Source organism: Dermacentor albipictus, unplaced genomic scaffold, assembly GCF_038994185.2.
Source record: "Dermacentor albipictus isolate Rhodes 1998 colony unplaced genomic scaffold, USDA_Dalb.pri_finalv2 scaffold_13, whole genome shotgun sequence".
NCBI lineage: Eukaryota > Metazoa > Arthropoda > Arachnida > Ixodida > Ixodidae > Dermacentor > Dermacentor albipictus.
In genome coordinates, this window is record NW_027225567.1 from 5357985 (window position 1) to 5378299 (window position 20315).

The window sequence follows — 20315 nt, forward strand, 5'->3', positions numbered from 1 at the left end:
CTTTTTTCAAATTTATTTTCTGGATACTGTTTTGTTTCTACATTCGCTTGTACCCCGCCTTTTAGGATATACATCGTCTATTGTTGGTCGGTGCTTCCTGTCATTGTACTGTTGTGCCCGCTACACGATGCATCACGGAGAAGCCGCCGCTGGCGGGCGGAGACGCAGATGAACCGGCACGCAAGTAACGCTGGATATACAGCTGTACATCTGGTTGCATGGTGTGCTCGAGCGCGTCCTTGCTCTGGGTGCAGGGTTTGTGTTCCAGCTGTGGATCTGACGGCGTCGCTCGCGGCGGTGATGCGCTCACATCGCATAGCATCACATCGACGGCGCCAGCAAACGTATTTTGCTTTTTCTTCGAAGCCGTCGCGGATTGCGCTTCGAAATGGCTAGAAATGCTTACATTTTATTTAGCTTAACCTTCTCCTTATCCCGATCTCACGCATCAAAACGAGAAAGGCTGGCTGATATTCGCGGTGTCTAGGCTGAGATGCCTGAGTACAGGTTTGTCTCGCTGTGCGTCAGCAGTCGGGCGTTGCCTTTAGTTGAACTCTTCTCGTATCGCAGCTCCTGTTCGAGAATAGTTTAACGCTGGTGGTCGCTTGTCATTAAAAGTTTAGGCCTCAAGTTCTGCTACTTAGCATTACTTTCCGTCTAAAAGAAATTGTTGTAGCCGATGTTCGGGTCACCGGCAGCAAGGGAGAAACATTTCTCCCCTCCTGACTAAACAGGGCGCGACATGTGAAGTGCGTGTGGAGGAGGAACTCACTGGCCTGAAGGAGAAAAACGGCTAGTTCCTCCTTTCTCACTGCCTTTTTTTTTTCAGAGTGTGTTTAGAGAATAGCACTCTCGAAATAAAATGTTCTGTTCTTACTCGCTTATCTGCTGTCTGGGCGTCAGTTACTACGACATATGTTTTGCACGTTAAATATTGTCTTAAATTAAATTATGGGGTTTTACGTGCCTAAACCACTTTCTGATTATGAGGCACGCCGTAGTGGGAGACTCCGGAAATTTTGACCACCCGAGGCTCTTTAACATGCACCTAAATCTAAGTACACGGGTGTTTTCGCATTTAGCTCCCATCGAAATGCGGCCGCCGTGGCCGGGATTCAATCCCGCGACCTCGTGCTCAGCAGCCTAACACCATAGCCACTGGGCAACCACGGCGGGTGACATATTGTCTTAACTTGAAGTAAATGATGTAATTTACGTCCCGAAACTTTGCAGCGTAAGAAAGTGAGAGACATTTAACTCGAACTTCATCAATCTTTTCACATGCACACACAACTTATCATGTGGATCATACTTACCAGCATCAAAGTCAAGTGCCTTTTTGAACGAAACCAACAAGCGCCCTTCATATTCTTTCAGCGCTCGCAGTGCTAAATAATAGTAAAGTGAGTAAAGCTGGCGGACTTCAAGTTCAGCCAATTCTGTTTGTCTTGAAATTATTATGCTGTACCTACATTTACGTATATCTTTCACGTATCACTTACCTCCGGAACATTTCCGGGCGGTATGAAGCTCGCAAGAGTGGTAGTTGTCTGAAAAAAAATGGTTTGCACAATTACGTACCGACAAACCTCAGAGCTATATTCTAAAGGACATAAACAAATGTATTTTTTTGCGTTTACGTTTTTTCTGTGAGAAACACTAACATTAGCTTCACATATTACCTTTCAAGAAGTAACTCTCAACAGAATTAGCATTCTTAAAGAAAAAAGAAACAATCAATAAGTCTTTTGAAGAGAGACAACTCATTATGGGCACTTATGATGGCTTTTTAAAAGCTGTAGATTTTTTTAATGACCTAACATTATTATCAAACTTAGAGCATTATTGATTTCGTCATACCTAACCATACCATACGACGTCATACCTAACCGACACGTAGCTAACGGTGGAAATAGATAAAGAATTATGAGCGATAGAAACTATGAAAGCGCGTGCTCCTCAAGGCAGGGTGCTAGGACCCTCATATTTTAAACTGTATATTAGTGATTATTTAAGTTTCAGTAATCAGGCTTCATACATAATCTACGAAAATAATATCGCTGCCTTATTAAACTGTGATAGCTCTGGTAATTGCTGCTTTAACACAAACATTGTTGTCCAGAATTGAAATAATTAGAGCTAAGTCAAAATAAAACAGCGTAGAACGAGCGAATGACATGGGTCTTTTGTTCGGGTTGCGCTGTTTAATTTTGGCAATGATATGGTAAAGATTTTATTTTAATTATTTTCCTTTTCGCGTTTCTTCAGCGCTCCGATTGGCACTTCACCTACTATATTGCCAGGAGCGGTCTCTTGTGAGCAGTGGATTATGAGAAAGGGACAGAATTTAGCAAGCGGGAAATCATTACATTCTACTGGCTATAGTTTCATGTTCACATTGCTGCGAGCCAGTTTGTTCCGACCTTACAAGAGCCAGACTCTGATTCGTAAAAGCTGTCCAATTTTACGCACTCACAAAGAAAATTGCCCTATTAAAGCACGCGTGATGAGGAACTGCTTTCCCTAGACAAAACAGATGTTATGAACCTTTGTTAAACGCTCCCAGCTGTTGCACTTTCCCGATGGTATAGTCGTCATACAGATTGCTTGAGTTGGTAATGCAGATATGGTGCATGTCCTTCTGCGAAAGTAGGTGTGTAATTTAGCATGAATTTTTTTCCAATGCTCTTTTTAGGTTTACTCGTATCTTACAGGGCCTGGAATCCGTACATGCACTAGAGGGGTTCGTAAGAACCGGCTCTTGCCTATCATGATTTGGAACCTATCAGTAATAGCGACCCGGCCGACTGCAGACATCTCTCCCAAATGAGAACCTTCGTCAATTCACCCCTCAACGGACTGACATTTTACAGAGCCATGGCCGCGCATAACGTGATATTCTTATTCCTGAAACTCGTGGTAGTTACCTTGAAGTAATAAGGATATGCAATGATTACACTGAACTTTTATTAAGCACTCATTAGACGTATTTTTCCATAAAACATGTGAGTTTTTGTCTAGACCTACTTTCTTATCTACATTGTAAAAAGTTTTTCCTTAAAAAACAAAAATTTTCTGGTAGCTGCATTGTCAGAAAATTTATGTAAAGCTCTGTTTGCTATTTTTCCTTTTTCTGTTAGTTAACAAGTTGTTTCTGTTTTACATTAAGAGAAATTTTGTGTTTAAAGACAGTTATCTATTTTGTATTGCAGGAAAATTTCTGTTTTCTGCTGAAGATTTGTTTGTTATATTAATATGTTCTGTTTTATTTTACACAAAATGTATGTGTAAAACCATTATCCATTTGGAGGCACAGAAACAGTTCTCTTTTCTGTTTATATTTTTCTGTTACTTCACTTTTTTTTCTGTTCCACTGTACAGAAGTGTGATGTGTAAAGACAATTTTCTATCCTGATGAGTGATGGACAAACCAGTACTGTCGCTGAAGCCAACGCTTTGAAAGGGTATTTATCTTCGTAAGGGCAGTTGCCACCCTCACGAATATAATTTTGTTCTTTTTTGTAGAGACGTTGACTGTAGCCAAAAGTCTTTGTTCGACCACTGTTTATCAATTGTAGCCTCCATTTTCATGTGAACTTTTCTCATGTTTGAGTTTTCTATCGTGCATCACATAACTATTATAGGATAACAAATATGTAAATAGGCAGCTGATCTCAATACGAAAATTAGGCTGTGCTCAAGGAAGAAAATGTTCAACTGCTGCGCAAAAAGACAAAGGTCGCACGTAGCGCTCGTACGTGTCTCCGTTTTTACTTTACTCAGTTTTCTTGCGCTGCTGTTAAATATGGTAAACACTTTTTATCACAGTGGCTGTAAGAAATAATTTGTAATTTAGGACATTGTGGAAGAAAATGTAATTTTGTTTTATTTGACATCAAAACAGCACTGGAAAGATATATATGAAAACAGGTATATTATTAGAACTGCTTATGCGCACTAGGTTCAGAAAACAAGCAGCATCGATTTTCCTCTAGACGTTATAACAGCTTAAAAGCCAATTGTACAGGCTATAGATAACCTTCCGCTTGCCATGGATCACACGCGTACGTGGAGAAGGAAGAACAGGAAAAGGTACATGCCCTTTCAAAGCAAGGCAAGCGAAGTAAATAAATACGCACATCTTTGTGCTTAATATGCACTGATGGCCAAGCTACGGAACTCCCCCGACCCTGTCAGTAAATTTGTTTTCATTTTGTCACGGCATGTATTCATGCCCAAATCTTCAACGCACAATTAGAATCAAGATGGGTGTGCAATGTGTATGAGACATCATGGTATATAGGTGTACTATCGTGAGCAATATGAGTGGGTACACGCGAACACGTGCCAAATAGCCTCGAAGCCGAGTTAGAGTGATACGTGGATGGCGCTGTCGAAAACATAGGGGAAAGGGTTGCGCTCTTCCGCTAACTGTTGGCACTCCTACCACGCCTGCGCTTGTGGAAAATAGGCAGCTTACGGCATTTCACTGGCCGCCGGTAGCTGGTAAGACGCTTGCGTGCGCGGTGACTTACAGCGAGTCATTTTTTTTTTCATTCATGCTTTCTTTTTCAGAACGCAGGTCTTGGGCACCCGTTCCTGCGTTTAGCGTATGATAGCTTCATATATAGCCTCATAGGACCTCATATATATCTTATGGAGCGCATCGCGTCACATGTTCCAGAGAGACGGTGAGATTTCCCAGGGAATGTTTACGCTTACAAACACTGCTGCTATTGACCACGCTTTGGTGCACAAAGTTATCAGTAACCGCAATATCGAACAGCTTTATCAAGGTGCACTGGTGATGTGAAGTTCCGCACTTTGTAAAAGAGACGCATGGCGGGAGTGCCAACGGCGATTAGAACAGCGTCCTCCTTTCGACTTTGTTTCCGATGGCGACCGCCGCAATCGCCCATAGCAGGGTTCGAGGCTATCTGACACGCGCTCCTGTGTTCCCGCTCATATTGCACACGATAGTACATTATGTCATAGAGTCCTGATATTGTGAAGTGCGCATTGAAGAGATGTGCGTATCTTCAAAATGCAGATACACTCGAATACTTTTTTGATGTACAGAGGAAGTGTTGTGTAAAGTCAGATATTGGTTTAACCATCGAAGCTGAGTCGCAAGATAGCAAAACTGTTCTTACCTGAAAATTGTTTAATCTAATTTCACTCTAACGCTGTTTTCTTTTATGAACGAATTATGTGGCGTTACCTGCCGAAACCACGATTTTATTATGAGGCACGCCGTAGTGGGAGACTCCGGAATCATTTTGATCACCAGGAGATATTTAACGTGCGCCTAATGCATGGTACAGAGGTGCCTTTTGCATTTCGCGCCCATCAAAATGCAGCCGCCGCGGCCGGGATTCGATCCCACGACCTCGTGCTTAGCAGCGCCACACCACAGCCGCTTAGCCACCACGGCGGGCATTTTTTTTTCGATAAACCAAGGAACCAGATACTTCATGGAGTCATGCTTGACAAAGAGGAGGTGGCAGCACTAACACAGAGGTAAAGGATGCTACAAAGAATAGCCAGGCTACACTTTGTTTCCTACAAAAATAGAAAAGCGTTTTATTTTAACGCAAGAAAAACTTATGGCTAAATCAGCCACATGAAAGCAAAACAGAAACAGCGAACTTCTTACTACAGTGCAAGAGAACCAGCTTACATAGCAAACCACAATGGTGCTGAAAAAAAACTCAGAGTGGCCTCGGCATTATGTTGATTAAGACTTTTTCTTTAAAACTCCATCGTGAAGATACCTGATTATGGAGACAGCGTTTGGTGCAAGGCCATACTGCTTGCTTGGGCTCTGGACCTTGGTTCCTCTCTCAGGGTGTCATGCTGCGACTGACCTGAAAAAAAGAGTGGTGCTTTATTATACATATGGAAGTAGCATGATTATAGAGAGCTCATTGAAGCGCTTTAGCACAAGATATTATTTTTTTTGGAAGATGGTCAACAAAGCCCTGTAGTGTGTGCGTATGTGAGAACCATGCGGGAGCACCTTTCCAAATGATGTGTATTCCAGCCAGACGAATATTTTGTTTCAGGTAACGGCAGAAACTCAAAATTTTTATTTTATTGTTTCTTTATGTAGTTACAAAAATTTTGATTAGTTATATTTTAGTTTGGCTCGATTTATAGTCTAGAGGTCAAGAATAACAGAAAGTTTCTCTTTTTTTCTTTTAACACATATCTGTCATACAGCATCCACAGAAAATTTCTTTTGCGGTACAGAAAATTTCTGTAAATTTTCTTTAAATTAACAGCTTTTTTATTCTATAGTGTAGAAACGTGTTTCGCATCAAATGCGCTCAGAGACTGGAAGAGTTTTCGCGTAAGTCAATCATCGCAATGCACAGGAAAAAATTGAAGTTTAAGTATTACAGCTTGGGTCGAAATAGAAGTTATCAGCGGCCAATTTTCTCGCATAATTCATTTTACCAATGTCACCGAGGCAGTGAAGAATAATGCATTGCGGCGCGGTACTTTGAATGATCGTTCTACATTGCGATGGGCTCCACAATTCAACGGCAGTTAAATTAGGCGCTGTTTTAATGCTCATGGTGCGCCTGTGACGTGCTTTCCTTTTCAGAACACACGCTTAATATATTGGACGGTTCTACCCGGCATCGTGGTGTCCCGGCTTGACGTCGTTCACTGCAATCATGGGAACAATACCAAACCCGCTTTTTGCGTTGTTTATTTGGAGTGAGTGATGAATTTCATTACTGCTACACTGAGTATGCAGGTGATGCAAAATTTACTGGTGCGTTTTCGTATTACGTAAATATTCTTACAACATACGTTTACGCAACTCGTTCAGTGTGGCACGCGCACGACATGTGGGTAAGTTTTTGCGTGTGCCTACATGTCCTTGGGGAACTGTACAATTGCCTCTAGTACCGCAAGACTAGCCGTTTCACTTCAGTCCAAATAAGATTCATTTCTCGTTGAGTATTTCCTGACAATAAATAGATGTGAATACTTATCAGAAAAGGAAATGGTACCAAGCGTTTAGTTCCCGCCTATACTCAGTAGCTTCCCGAGGAACCGTGGAGGCTACGATCGTTGCTGACACACGCGCGCGCGCGCCCACGCAGAAAGATGGGGGAGGACGAGTGCCATCGTGAGTTTCTTCATCCATGCCATGCGACCTGTTTGTCATCAGCTCAGGCACGTGATGACGGAGAGGGAAGGGCACCTGTCAGATAGTCTGGCCAAGCTTAGCCCCCCAAACAAAAAGCCCTGCGCCCACCTATGTTTTGTTCCCGCACTCCTAAAAAAATGTACACCATTTCGGGCTTATCTTGTCCCACAACAGTAATCGTCATCTGCCTTGCCCACGTTTCCTTGCTTTAACGCTGCGAGCTCGGTACTTCCAAGTCACGAACGACATGAGCGTTGTCAGCGTGACATAGAATTCACGAAAGGAAAGCCGCGGGCGCAGCGTTTTCAAGAAAGGAAACGCAAGCAAGGGCCCTATAACGTAAAACTATTCCAATATGTTTCTATTCCAATCTCCTGACGTCAAATTTGCGTAAGCGCCAACGCAAGCACCGGGCGGTCACCCGCAGGGTTGTCTGAACAGACCAATCAAACGTTCTCCTCGTTCGTAGGAGGTCACTTTTGTTTGCTTGAAAAACCAATAACATTGCCTACACTGAGCGGCTTGTCGTATCTAATTGGATGACAAGAGGCGAGGAGAACGCTCAAGTGGAGAGGGATTTGATGGGGCCGAGCCACTGCACTGAAAGTCGATAACCGGATGAAGAGGGTGGTGCCGGCGTCTACTATTGGTTAGCTTACCCTTACTTGGCTTGCGGTGGCTGGTCGAAAATGGCGGTGGCATGCAATGGAAGCTCAAGAATGACGCTAAAACGGACCCTCAGCAAAGAAGAGTTGGCAGAATCAGGGGGTAAACGTGCCGAAATTGCTCGAAAACGTTACACGGCCACGCAAGAAGTTTTACTATACGCAAATACGCCCATGCTCTCCGGCAGGGGCGAGTAGCCAGCGTCTGAGCAATCGGTCGCAGCCATCTTCTATTCCTTTCGGAACGGGGCAGCCTGCGGCTATTCCGAAGAAGATTCACTTTTGTTCGGCATATTAATGCATCTTTATCGCGTACACGTCCCTTTGACGCGGTGAGTTCTTGCGGTTTTGTGACGTCGCGTGACAGGCAGGTGAAGTGGGTGCAGCCCGAAAACTTTTTACCAATTGCCGAGGGCTAATGGCGAAAAGGGGTCAAATAAGAAATAACTGCTTTTCTTTTTTCTGTCAAATCACGCATAATCAATGTGTACACATTATATCAGATGGGGAGGTATCGCGGTTTTCGTGACGTCGCGTGACAGACAGGTGAAGTGGGCGTGGTCGAAAAAAGTGTTTGACCAAGCGTGGAGGGCTGATAGCAGAATTGGAATAGAAAAGTTTGGAATAGTTTTACGTTATAGCGCCCCAAGACAGTTGATGATTATCGCTGTGGAACAAATATACACCCCAAAGGATGCAATTCTTTTAAGAGTCTAGAGAAGCGTTTAAAGCCAACCCGCGCTTCGCCGTCAGCAACACGCGAGCGCGACAACACGAGCACTCCAGTACAGCAAGTGTTAGTTGAGCCTGGATTGGTTTCTCACCAAACTTGGCGTGCTGCCCCTAGTCACTATTTCGCCTAGGCCGTGTCATACACATGGGGTACGTTACAGTCTTATAGATCGTCCTTCGAGCGTTACCGCGCGAACAACACGTTAGGTCCGGACGACCTACTGTTGGCGACACTCTGACGCCATGCTATACAAGTTGGTGCACTGCCGAGCCAATGACCTCTGTTGTTTTTACAGCCTTTGTAGTGAACACTGGATCTTTGTTGGCACAGTCTCGAGTTAAACTGTTTCTCAGGTTGTATAGTAATATAGGTTATGTAGTGGGCAACCTCTCCGTTAATTTTTCTGACATTACGGGGGGGAAAACGAGTATTTTTTCTGTGCGCTTGCACCTTAGCACTCCAAAAGAAAAGCCTCGAACACGAATTCATGAAAACAGCCTCGATAGCTCATGTTCACAGAAGCTTATTCCGACATCGCTGTGTACACAAATATTTGTTTCGTTACCGCATGTATGAGCAGCAAGTGCTTGTCGCCAACATTTTATGCGCCCCGCAACAAGGAAGCCTTGCACAGTATCTCTACAATGCTGTGGGGCGCTGCTGAGTTATATTTTCAACACTGCACAGTGTGGCACATCCTTTGTCTTCTTAAACACTTCGTGAGATTGCTTTCTCCTTCTGTTTTCGAATCACTACATTCTTTTAGTGCGTCAGTTATTGTATTTCATCTATGCTTACATTACTGGCCAAAGCCCTGCATTGCACACGCTGCGTCATTAAGTAATGTCAGAGATAGGGCAAATTGGTATTCCGTGTTCAAACTTCTTCAAACACGACAGAAATGAAGCTTTGTTTGGAAGTTTAGCACTTGCATATGTCGTTTCCCCTCTGTCTCACTCGTTGTTTCCGCGTTAAGAAGTTTGGTCGTTAAGTAAGTGAATGAAAATCTGCCATCTCAGTGTTTGGCGATTTCCTACTGTTTCCCTCAAAATTTTTTTTATGGTGTTCCAACCATGTGTACGCATTTCTCGGGTACATTACTGTCTACAAAATTCAGATCATGCCTTGCCCCTCGCTTTTTCTAAACTCAATCCATGCTCAATCTTCGAAAACTCAATGTCCGTCGAAGAGATAGCCAAACTAAGTACAACAGCTGCTTCACAAGCCCATTTATTCGAACAGTTCTTTGCTCCCCCGTCCCTTTTCTTTCAAGAAAGAATAGAAAATACCCAAATTGCAAAAATTTCGCGGAGGAAGTAATTGCGTTAACCCATTTCCGTAGATATTTTGAAAAACTCAATGGATTTTCCCTGTTTTATTTCCACCTTCGTGAACGCTGATGGAACGATGCATTGTTTCTTTGCGTAACTTTTTTAACATGATGACAATGATCTGTGGAGCGTAACCATTCATTCCATCCAGCAGGTGACGCGCTACGGAAATAGAGAAAAATAGCTAGAACCAGTCCAAGCGAGTACTGTAGTTCAATAAAATAAAGTATGAGCGAAAACATTTGCGAAAAAAAACAGCTGTGTCTTTTTCTCCGTGTAATGGCCGCAGTCTCGATTTTCACCCCAAATATCGGGAAAAAAAGTCGCAGTCTCACCCAAAATCCGAAGCATCAATTGCAATAGCAAATTAGTGGACAGCTATACGAAGTAAAAATAGCAGTTTTATCGGCCGTATAAACTTGTAAACATTGGCATGATAACTAATTTATTAAGCATGGTGTCACATGCGCACAAACCAACATGAAGACATCTAACTCGATCATTGCGGAAACTCGCTGTCAAAAGGCCGCAGTGAGGAAACGTGGCAGCAACAGCGATCAAAATGACCTTGGTGTAGCCGTTCGCATCGACGCGAATTAGGCCGCGAAAAAACGAGCTGAAAATATCACTGCCCCTGAGAGGTCACGTTACCCACGTGGCTCTCGTGGTGTACGAGAACTTACGAGAAGCGAGACCAGCCGAGACAAGCCGCCCATCCCGCCACACAGACGGAGAACATGGCTGCGCCAGAGAGGACGTGTGCACGTGTGCATTTCACGGCCGACGTGGTAAAGAAGCTGGCCGCGCAGAGCACAAGGGCACGCTGTCGCCGCAACGGTGGCATGTCAAAATTTGCAGACGGCTCTAAATAAACAAAACACAGACCACAACAAATTATGCTGCACGAGACGCCTACTACAGTTTACGAAGCGTAAGTTTGGATTGCTTCGGCTCGATTTCAGTCGCAAGGTAGGCGCGTAGATAATCTTATAAATATTTTGCCTAGTGTGGACAGACATCGTTTTTATATATAACCTGCTTTTAATAAAAATAGTTTAACCTACTTTACTTCATATGTTTGATTTCATAATTAAAAGAATGATAACGCAGCAATGATCACACACTGATGGCACTGCGAGCGCATGCGACCTCAGTGCGGCTTGCGTTTGGGGCAACGCCTCCTTTATTAACTATGCCTGTCAAAACAGCCCATCCTGCTCAATCGCACCCTTTCCTGTCACTCTTCTTCATAGGCCAGCGCTTGCCGCTCGTGGCGCTGCCGGCTGACGCTAGTTAGTGTTCCTGTGCTAACACTAATGTCCCGTCCATCTCGGCCGTGCGCAGGCTTGCGGGACTCGTTCGCACTAGGTAAGCAAAGCAATCATTTGTTCGCTGCTGTCGACGTGCGTAGGAAGATGCCTTGAAGTTTGATTTGCTTCTGTTTTGTGTACGGACAGTGTTCAGCATGAGGCATTGCTGTGTGCCACTGTGCACATCAAGTGCAAGAAAGAAGGACGCCGGAGTATTATTCCACAAGATTCCTGCCGACCTCGAGATGCGCCAACGAAGGCTAAAGGTGATCTCGCAAAGGAACTGGGAGCCGAATACAACATCTAATTACTTCGTCGTTTGCAGTAAGCACTTCGTTGCCTCGGACTTCCAGGAGAATACCAAAATCCAACAACTGAACACGGGAGTGGTGCCCAGCGTGTTCACGTGCTACCCCTCGTATATGAAGCCTGCACTTGCCAAGGTAGGCAGTGATGCAAGTAGTCGAAAGCGCGCTGTGCAGCTCGGCTGCTGCCAGGAGAAAGCTAGAAAAAAACGGAAAGCAATAACTGCTACTACCTTCTACGAGAATGGAGAACCTGGCTGCCCTGGCATCGCGACGTCAATAGTTGCGCGACCAGCCTTCGCGCCAACTAACAGGCCAGCATGCTCGAACACATCTCTTACTTTGAGTGGCACAGTATGCGCTGTACCAACGGCGGTGCATACCGAAGCGTTAACTTACAGAACAGCGGCGTTTGCGAAGGGAACATTTGCAACTCAGACGGAAAGGGCCGCAAGTTCAAGCAGTTTCGTATATCGCCGAAAACAGCCAAAGAAAAAGCCCTTCAGTTACAGATCGTCAGGTTGCAACAGACAGTTGCAAAGAACTTTGCAAGCTGAAGGAGGAGTGCAATGTGCGTGCCTTTGTGGGCGTTGTAGCCGTTTCGCTCCAAAATAAGGCAATAGCTGTATTCATTGTGAACCAAGTAATCAATTACGGTAGGAAGAGACCAACGTGGTCGGAAACTACCGTGAGGGATCCTGAGGAATCTCTCGAGCAAAGCCTATGAATATGTGCGTACTGAATATCTTCGCCGTTTATCATGTAGAAACACTTTGCAAAAGTATATTGGACCGGCAACTGGGGAAATTGGCTTCAGCCCTCTTGTTCGCTGCAGGCTCAAAACAGCTTCAGAGCCTAACGACATCACAGTCGAAAGTGTGCAGTTTGGTAGTAGACGAAATTCACATCAAGCAAAAGCTTGTATATAATAATCAAAGCGATGTTTTATGCGAAGCATATTACGAGAGCTCAACCCAGCTCCTCAGGCACGGCGGTGTCGCCTTCAATGACCTTTGACCCCATGCCATACCACGTGACACCATGACGTCACGACAGAGGAGAAACGGGGCTCCAACTCGCGGCGTCGCTCGCGGCGTCGCTCAACTCTCGCAAGATGGGCTGGGTGGGAATCGAACCAGGGTCTCCAGAGTGTGAGACGGAGACGCTACCACTGAGCCACGAGTACGATGCTTCAAAGCGGTACAAAAGCGCCTCTAGTGAATGCGGTGTTGCCTTAGAAACGAGCTGTTTCTAAGGCTCAGGCGTGCGTCGCTTGCTCAGGCGCACATTTCGTTGCCGCGCCGAACGCTGCGTTGCTCGACGCTCACCGCGTCCAATGCGGTGCGCGTAGTCGCTGCGCCGTAGCCCATTGTCTTACACCCCTTGGCGGGTCGACGGGAACGCTATCGCGTTCCACTCTTGAAGGCGAAGCAGAGTAACGCATGAGTTGTTTCTTGGTCTGGCCGAACCAAATATAGCCAAGCAACAGCGGTTCTCCAGGCTAAACAGTGGTTCAACAACTAAAATAAAGGCTAGTATGCTTCGCATCCTGGGCTCAACCTTAGCTAAGCCACAGCCATTTTTTGTAGGTGACGTCAATAGGAGCATTGAGCTGGAGTATCTGATACCAAGTGACAGCGACTAGCTAGCAAATTTATTGCTTTGTATTTGCTTTGTGCCCTGTCGACAAGCCTTAAGATAACTGAGGGGTACTTTTTTACTAAGGCCTGCACAGGAGCCGAGCTCGCACAGACCATTTTTCACGTTGTCCAGAAGACAGAGGAACTCGGTTTTGAAATAGTTTGTCTTATCCCTGATAACCACAAGACAAACGTCACTGCCATGGACATATTAAGCAAGAGAACGGCTAAAATATCCACATCCAGTGGATCCTTCAAGACTCCTTTTTCTTGCGTTTTACCAATCCCACATTATTAAGAATGTCAGAGGACAATTTCTTGCAAAGGACATAGGTGGTAAGAAGCAAATTTCGTCAGTCCCATTGAAAGAACTGTACACAATGCACTGACGCTCAACTGTGAAGCTAATAAGATATTTAACACGGAAACACCTCTATAGATCAAATATTGAGAAGATGAGTGTGAGACACGCAGTGCAAATCTTCTCTCCGCCAGTTACTGCTGCACTCCAGTATCTGAAAGACCAGGCTGGCCACACCTGTGACTTGGAGTTTAGGTCAGTGGGCCCAACTGCGGAATTTATGTCGCTGATGCACAAATGGTTTGCGCTGATGGATGTCAGCAACACAGAGCAGCACATCCACAGGAATGCCCCTGACAGCCGGCATTTCATCTTGACTACATGAGGTTGCAGTGGCTACAGACCTATTTCTTTGACTATACCAAAAGGCTGAAAAAGGACAGCCGCCCTGACAATTTCTTTACCAGTGAGACATATCGAGCACTGGTCCTGACGACAACATCGAATGTAGCATGCATTCAGTTTCTTCTGAAGGAAAAGAAATTCATATTTGTTTTGACTCTAAAGTTCTCAAGTGATCCGATTGAGGCACTGTTCGGTTCCTTCGAAGGACAGCAGGTTGCAATGGTGCAATGCACGTGAAGACTGTACTCTGCGGACTTGAGAAGATGTTAAAGACTGGTATTGTGTCTGCATCAGTTCGAAGCAATGTGAACAGCTCAATTTAATTCCGTACTGATGCTGCAGTTTCCAATGGAGACACTCAGAAACGCAGCTGTACAAGCAAGCATTTTTTTCCCATCAGCAGCAAAGAACTGATTGCGGGACCTGTGCACTACACCATGGCTCCCCAACCCCGAAGTGGCTAGTATTGCCCTGAATGGTGGATATCTAGCCAGAGGCTTGTCAGGAAGGCTGAGCTGCGAGAGTTGTATTCAACTAGTGGAAAACCAAAGGGCAATGCCCCTGTTGATGGGCTGTTTGCGTACCAAGACCGTGATGGACTGAAGTATCCAACCAAAGAGTAGGTGTCCGTCTTGATAGGTCTCAAGCGGTTTGTCGACATAATGTTGTTTCAAAGGAAGTCCATTTCCAAACCGTTCGAAACCAGTGTGGAACATGTTGTTGATGTGCTTGTGGACATCCCCGTCTTGATGTGCAAGAACGAGGAGCCTGGCCACAGGAAGATGTTCCTTGAATGAACTCGTGTGCCGCAAGTTCATCAAACCACTGCTGTCTAACCATGCGAAAATTTGGGTCGTGGGAACTAAAGTATTCGAAAAAGCAAGGTAAATCACAAAATCGAGGGCAAGTACAGTTTCTGGCTATTACGCTTTACGTTTTTGCCTATCTGAATGAGTGACAATCGATGTATTTGGATAGTGGCTAGTCGACAGCGAAATACCTGAACGAACAAACGAAACTGCTCGTCACTAACGCGGCGGCGGTGTGACGCAATCGTATCGCTTGTATCACATTAAATATTTACCGATATAAGTACCTGAGCTGCATGTGTTTCGTTAACGTATTCGACGAACTAAATGAATGATAGTGCAATATGCAACTCGACAACCAACGTGAGCAGCGCAAGTCGGGCGCGGCACGTATGTTACAGCAACGTTCTGAGCGGCGGCATAGGTGGATGGATCGATGAATGGATGGATGTTATGAGCGTCCCCTTCGGAACGGGGTGGTGGGTTGTGCCACCAAGCTCTTGTTATTTTACTGCCTAATCTCCTATCTAGGTTAATAAAAAGAACTAAATGCATAGTGGCAGCTAGCAGCACCGCGATGAGAGCGGCACGTGAGCCGAGGTGTCCGCGGCGGTCCCATTGCATGGTGCCGGAACTGACAGTCATAGTTTAATAAACGAGGCGTTGGTTTGGGGCCGCTAACATATAACGTGTTTCTGCGTGCATACCCAAACGCAAATACACCCAAGCGCTAGGGGCCCCAACGCCTTGTGTCCCCTAAACTAATACTCTCGAATGTGGGGCTTTTGCTCCTTGAATATATGACTCTGCCTGGGCACTACAGAGAAGTTTGTTAGCGCATGTTGTATGCGTTTGTCCCTAAGCGTGCCGGCATTGTGCAGTGGGGTCGAGTTTCTTTACGCTCGCACGCTGGCGTTGGGCATGGTGAAATAGGTGAAACAGCGGGCACTAACACCCCATTTGGCGATCGCTGTGTCGGACAGACTGTCTCGAACCTGCAGCGCAAGGGCTAAGTCAGTCGTGCCAGACCATAGCTTTCTCGCGCCTTACGGCGATGTACCTTGAAAATAACATCACAGATGTTTCCGTGGAAGTAGCAGGGACCGCAGTAGAATTTGGGCCGCCTATACTGAATATCTAGACGGCAGACTGCCTTAATTATCAACATCGGCTGAACGCGAGTGGCTGAAAGAACGCCAGTGACGGTGGACGCCCCTGCAACCACTAGGAGAATACGTTGCGCTACCTGAACGCGTGATGGAAAGCCACGCGCTTCCTCCGCACTCTCCGCTGTTGCGTGTGCGAGATTGAGTGACTGAACAGCAATCACCGGCTCACCCTCGCACGCTTTCATTCGTTCATACAACATACAACGCGCGGCGACGATTATATTGCTCATTGAATTTATAAGGAACCTCGCACCGACGCCGAAGCCTACAGCAGATATGCGCCTGGAGTGCCCGTATGATTGCTATCGCAATAAAGAAACTGCGGCCGATACATGAGTATATGCGGTACTTGAATTCGTTCACGCATTGGCAACAGAACAAAAAGAAGTCGCGAGAATTGCATTGTACTCATATTTTGGACTAGCACAATCTAATGCTTTGCTTGCAAGGACTTCGAACATTTGCTTCTTGTTGTCTTCTAATAGGTGCTTCAAATTTATTTTTTAATTTATATCATTCATTCATTAACTATTCCTAGGGATTAGTAAACGGAATGCACAAGTTAGTTTTACTCAACGCAACCAGTTTAGCAAGACCTGCCATACCGCATGGTAAAGCTTAATGCTCGTGCATGGGAAATCACTGACTAAATTCAACAGATCGCCGTCCTTACGTCACAGTGTTTATGGTGGTGAGAAGCCAGATGAGAACGCGACTTGCTATTCGCTATGCGATAACGTTGCGTACGAGTCTCCGTTTGGGTTTGCCGTTGTGGATAACGAATAAATGCAGGGGAGAGGCTCCACTTGCAGAACCGGTGGCTGCTTCCTCGGCCGAGCTACTCTAGTGTTCGTGGTGTTGTGATTATAACGAGCATGCCACAACGGCATGCGGCAACTCATCACGGGCGCACTCTTTTACGATACGATTCGTCTGCATAATAAAATAATTCGTCTGACTCGCCATGGAGAATGCTCACATAACATCATTTATGACCACGCGATGGTCGCCTGGAATTCTATTGGTTCGCAGCCAGCGGTCACTTGCTGTTTCTTCAACAGAATCGAGGAAAAAAAAATCGACATTAAATGATGCAATCAGAACCAATTTTGAATTTCAAAGAAATGCACATGTTCTCTTATCGGCTCTGGCATTCTACAGTATCCATTACTTGGCTTCAACACAGATGTAAGTGACTTCGAAGCATCGCGAGAGGTACGAATGTTACAGTTTTCAATGACTGCTCTCTGAAGAGCGGCTTTCTAATCATGATACTTAGCTTATTTGTCACTATCTCAGATGCTTTATGTGCTATGGAGCCTAAAACTCACTTGCATTGACACATTAATCATGCAGGCCTATTGGTCAGCGGAACGATCATCGACGACATCGAAGAAGTGTTCAACAAATTGAAAAAAAATATTACTGAAAACATTCCCGGCACCAAAGTAGTACCTACTTCTCTCGGAGACCTGTTCCGGAAATTCGGTATCAAGGTTAACGTTTCACGTGAGTTTATTTTCCTTAAACAGTTGCTACGTTTCAACTGGAGCTAAGCTTAGTCGAACTTGGGCGCCTAGAACAGGTGTAAAAAAACAAACTAAAAATTCTAAAAGGAAGCTCCATCAAAGCATATTTCTCAGGTTATTTCGAAGCGTGCGCGGCCAGCACCTACGTACTTTTACCTCAAGCATTTGTGACACCTATGCTCCTCTCACAAACTTGATTGCAATATCTACAAACAATTCTCCACATAATATGTCTGTTCATGAACGATGCCTTACGCTCAAAATACACTCACACATGGATGCGCTTACATGTTAACGTGAAATTCACGTCACAAAGACGTACTCACCCTTCGAGTTCAAAATAATCATGTCTAGCCGATAGGAAATTGCTTGCGAAAGTACCAATATTTCAGAAGAATTAAGTACATGTATTACTGAGATGTGTACGAATCGGCTCAATTAATGTCGTACACTAACAAATTAATATACCCTAAAGATAACAAAGGTCCAATACTGGCACAGCATAATACCACAGAACTTGGACGATCTATGCGAGCCAAGACTGGGCAGAATTTCTGCTGGGCATTTATAATAATATGCAGGGCCTTCCAACTTAAACCATCAATAATTTTAGCAGTAAGGTTATGCTAGCTACACAAATGGCGCTTGTACAGGTGGTTTATGCGGTTTCGTGGACACAATGTTTCTGGACACGTAAGGTCAAATTACTTACGGCTATTTTTTAAATTAACGTTACTTTTTCAAAATAATCGCCTGAAGTTATTTAATATAGCCAGTGACTGGTTCATAATGCAGCGGCGAACACTGTATAAGGAACGCCTACATATGCGCCAGTAAATTTCCTTCTTCTAGACTTGCTTTTCCCATTATACGAGCATTATATCTCGTATTCATGTCCTCCAACCGTCACTTTGTTGAAGCGTTTCCTGATAGTGAAACTACTTATTAATTTAATTGCTGTGCAACCACACCAAAGAACCGCGAGCGATAAATACTTCCCGTCTGTTCACGTTTGAATCGCACAGCATATCACAGTCAACCATCATAGCCCAAACATTCCAAAAAACTTTTTCTTCTGCTTTGTTGCATAGCAAACTTTGCGGAAATCCAAATAGCAGTATTTATAACCGTATACTTTGTATAGTGCTCCTTAAAACTAAACGTCGTATGCACGCTTCCAAATGTCCACTCAAAGTACATTCATTAACTAAAGCTGCTATTTGTGTTAATTGGTAGACATACTTCCCTTCTTGGGCTATACTTGCAGCTGTCATTTTTCTTTTGTGGGTGTGTTTTGCCTACTGTGGGCCATAAAAGAAAGCGCGCTGCTGGGTAAAGAAATAAAACAAAACAGCAACTTATCTTTTTTTTTTCGTCCCCATTGACCCCACCTCTCTGACCAGAAGGTTGCCCTTTCGAAGATGACCTGTGCATTGTGGAGTGCTACAACAACAACAGTAAGCCTCTGCGAGGACACTGTGGAGGATTCCTCTGGACAAAGTGTGTCTGTGAGGAAGAGTATAGAAAATAAATTTCAAAAACTTTTCGGTCACTGCCCTTTTCGATTAGTGCAAAAGATTGCCTACAGAAGCCCAATAGATTTTATGCACTGAAGCTCCGCCGCAACGCGGCACTGCGGTGCCTCGGCGCCGATCGCCATATTCGTGGTTGTTCTCTGGCAGACGACTACATGCTCTGCCCAGCATCGCCATGCAAATGTATCTTGTGGCGTGTGGTTCCGGTAATTAAAGAAAACTGGTATTAAATGTGTCACTGAATGTGCTGTGTGAACGTGCTATATAGCGAGCTTGGTTGTGTATGGTATGGTATGAAGAACTTTATGGGGTCCTGAAGGTCAACCCTAGGTTGACGCGGGCCGTTCCCACCTTGGGACTGTCAGGCCGAGCCCTTAAGCCACATCGCAGGCCTTCTGCACTGCCCGCAATTGGTCAGAGAGTGATTCACTGTGCAGCATTTGCCGCCACCATTCTTGTTCCTTGTCACAGTCTGTGAAGACCGCGGGGCACATCCAAAGCATGCGATCAAGAGTAATATTGCCATTGCACTTATTACAAAGTTATAAGTCGGGAACTTTGGAACGACTATAGATAATGCGGAAGAAAAGTATGCGATTCATTCAAAACCTATCTAGTCGGGATCATACATCCCCATACTTTGCCGGGAACCGGATACTTCATATAAAAATGTTATATAAACAGCGTTTGTTGGAATTGATATTTCTCGAATTAAAAGCAAATCGTGAGCTATTTTTTCATACATATACAAATAGGGAGACACCATATTATTTCAGAAATAAATACTTTGTAAAGATTAAAACGACAACTAGATACGGTATGCAATTATTAAAATGGCAAATTCCGAACCTTCTGAATTGTTATCCATCCTTTTTAGATACAATGGAGAGTTCTCCCTCTTTGCTTGCCTTCAGTGAACTAACTAAAATGCATTTCCTCCAGCAGTTGTAATCTTCTTGTACATTCGCTTTGTTCTCTTCAGTCCAATTGTAGTCCATTGGTGTTAATAGTTATGTGTCTTGTTGATGATGAATGTGTTGACGTCTACTTCTGACATTCTTCCTTATCTTGCTTTATCGTGTTTGATACACAGTACGTGCATTTTTTATTTGTGTGTGTTTGATATTTTGCAGTGTGTCTTGAAGCATGTTGCGCTCATGTTGTGTGCTGCGCGTGCTGTCTGGTGTCAAAGGCCTAGTCAGGTGGCTTTTAGTACCGCCGTTTGCCTTGGCACCAAGACAAAGAGCTATTGAGCATTGTTTTGTCAACAAACAAACAAACAAACAAACAATTGGTTTGAGTTTCCCTCTCCGGATAGATTCTGTTAATAAAATCTGGACTTGGGTATGTCCTTATCTGTAGCAAACGTATCGTGACTGCTTGGGCTCTGCAAAGCTTACCGTGTGGCAATGGGTATT

The 20315-nt window shown here is 44.6% G+C and overlaps 1 long non-coding RNA gene across 2 annotated transcripts; it reads left to right on the top strand.

The window, feature by feature from the left end:
* Nucleotides 1-2537: 2537 nt before the first annotated feature.
* LOC139051652 (uncharacterized) lies at nt 2538-19135 on the top strand. Of its 2 annotated transcripts, none has more exons than XR_011509480.1 (4): nt 2538-2653; nt 6611-6726; nt 17190-17342; nt 18766-19135. It is a non-coding gene; the product is annotated as an uncharacterized lncRNA (long non-coding RNA). The 2 variants fall into 2 exon arrangements; XR_011509479.1 differs by having other exon boundaries at nt 18769-19135.
* Nucleotides 19136-20315: the final 1180 nt, after the last annotated feature.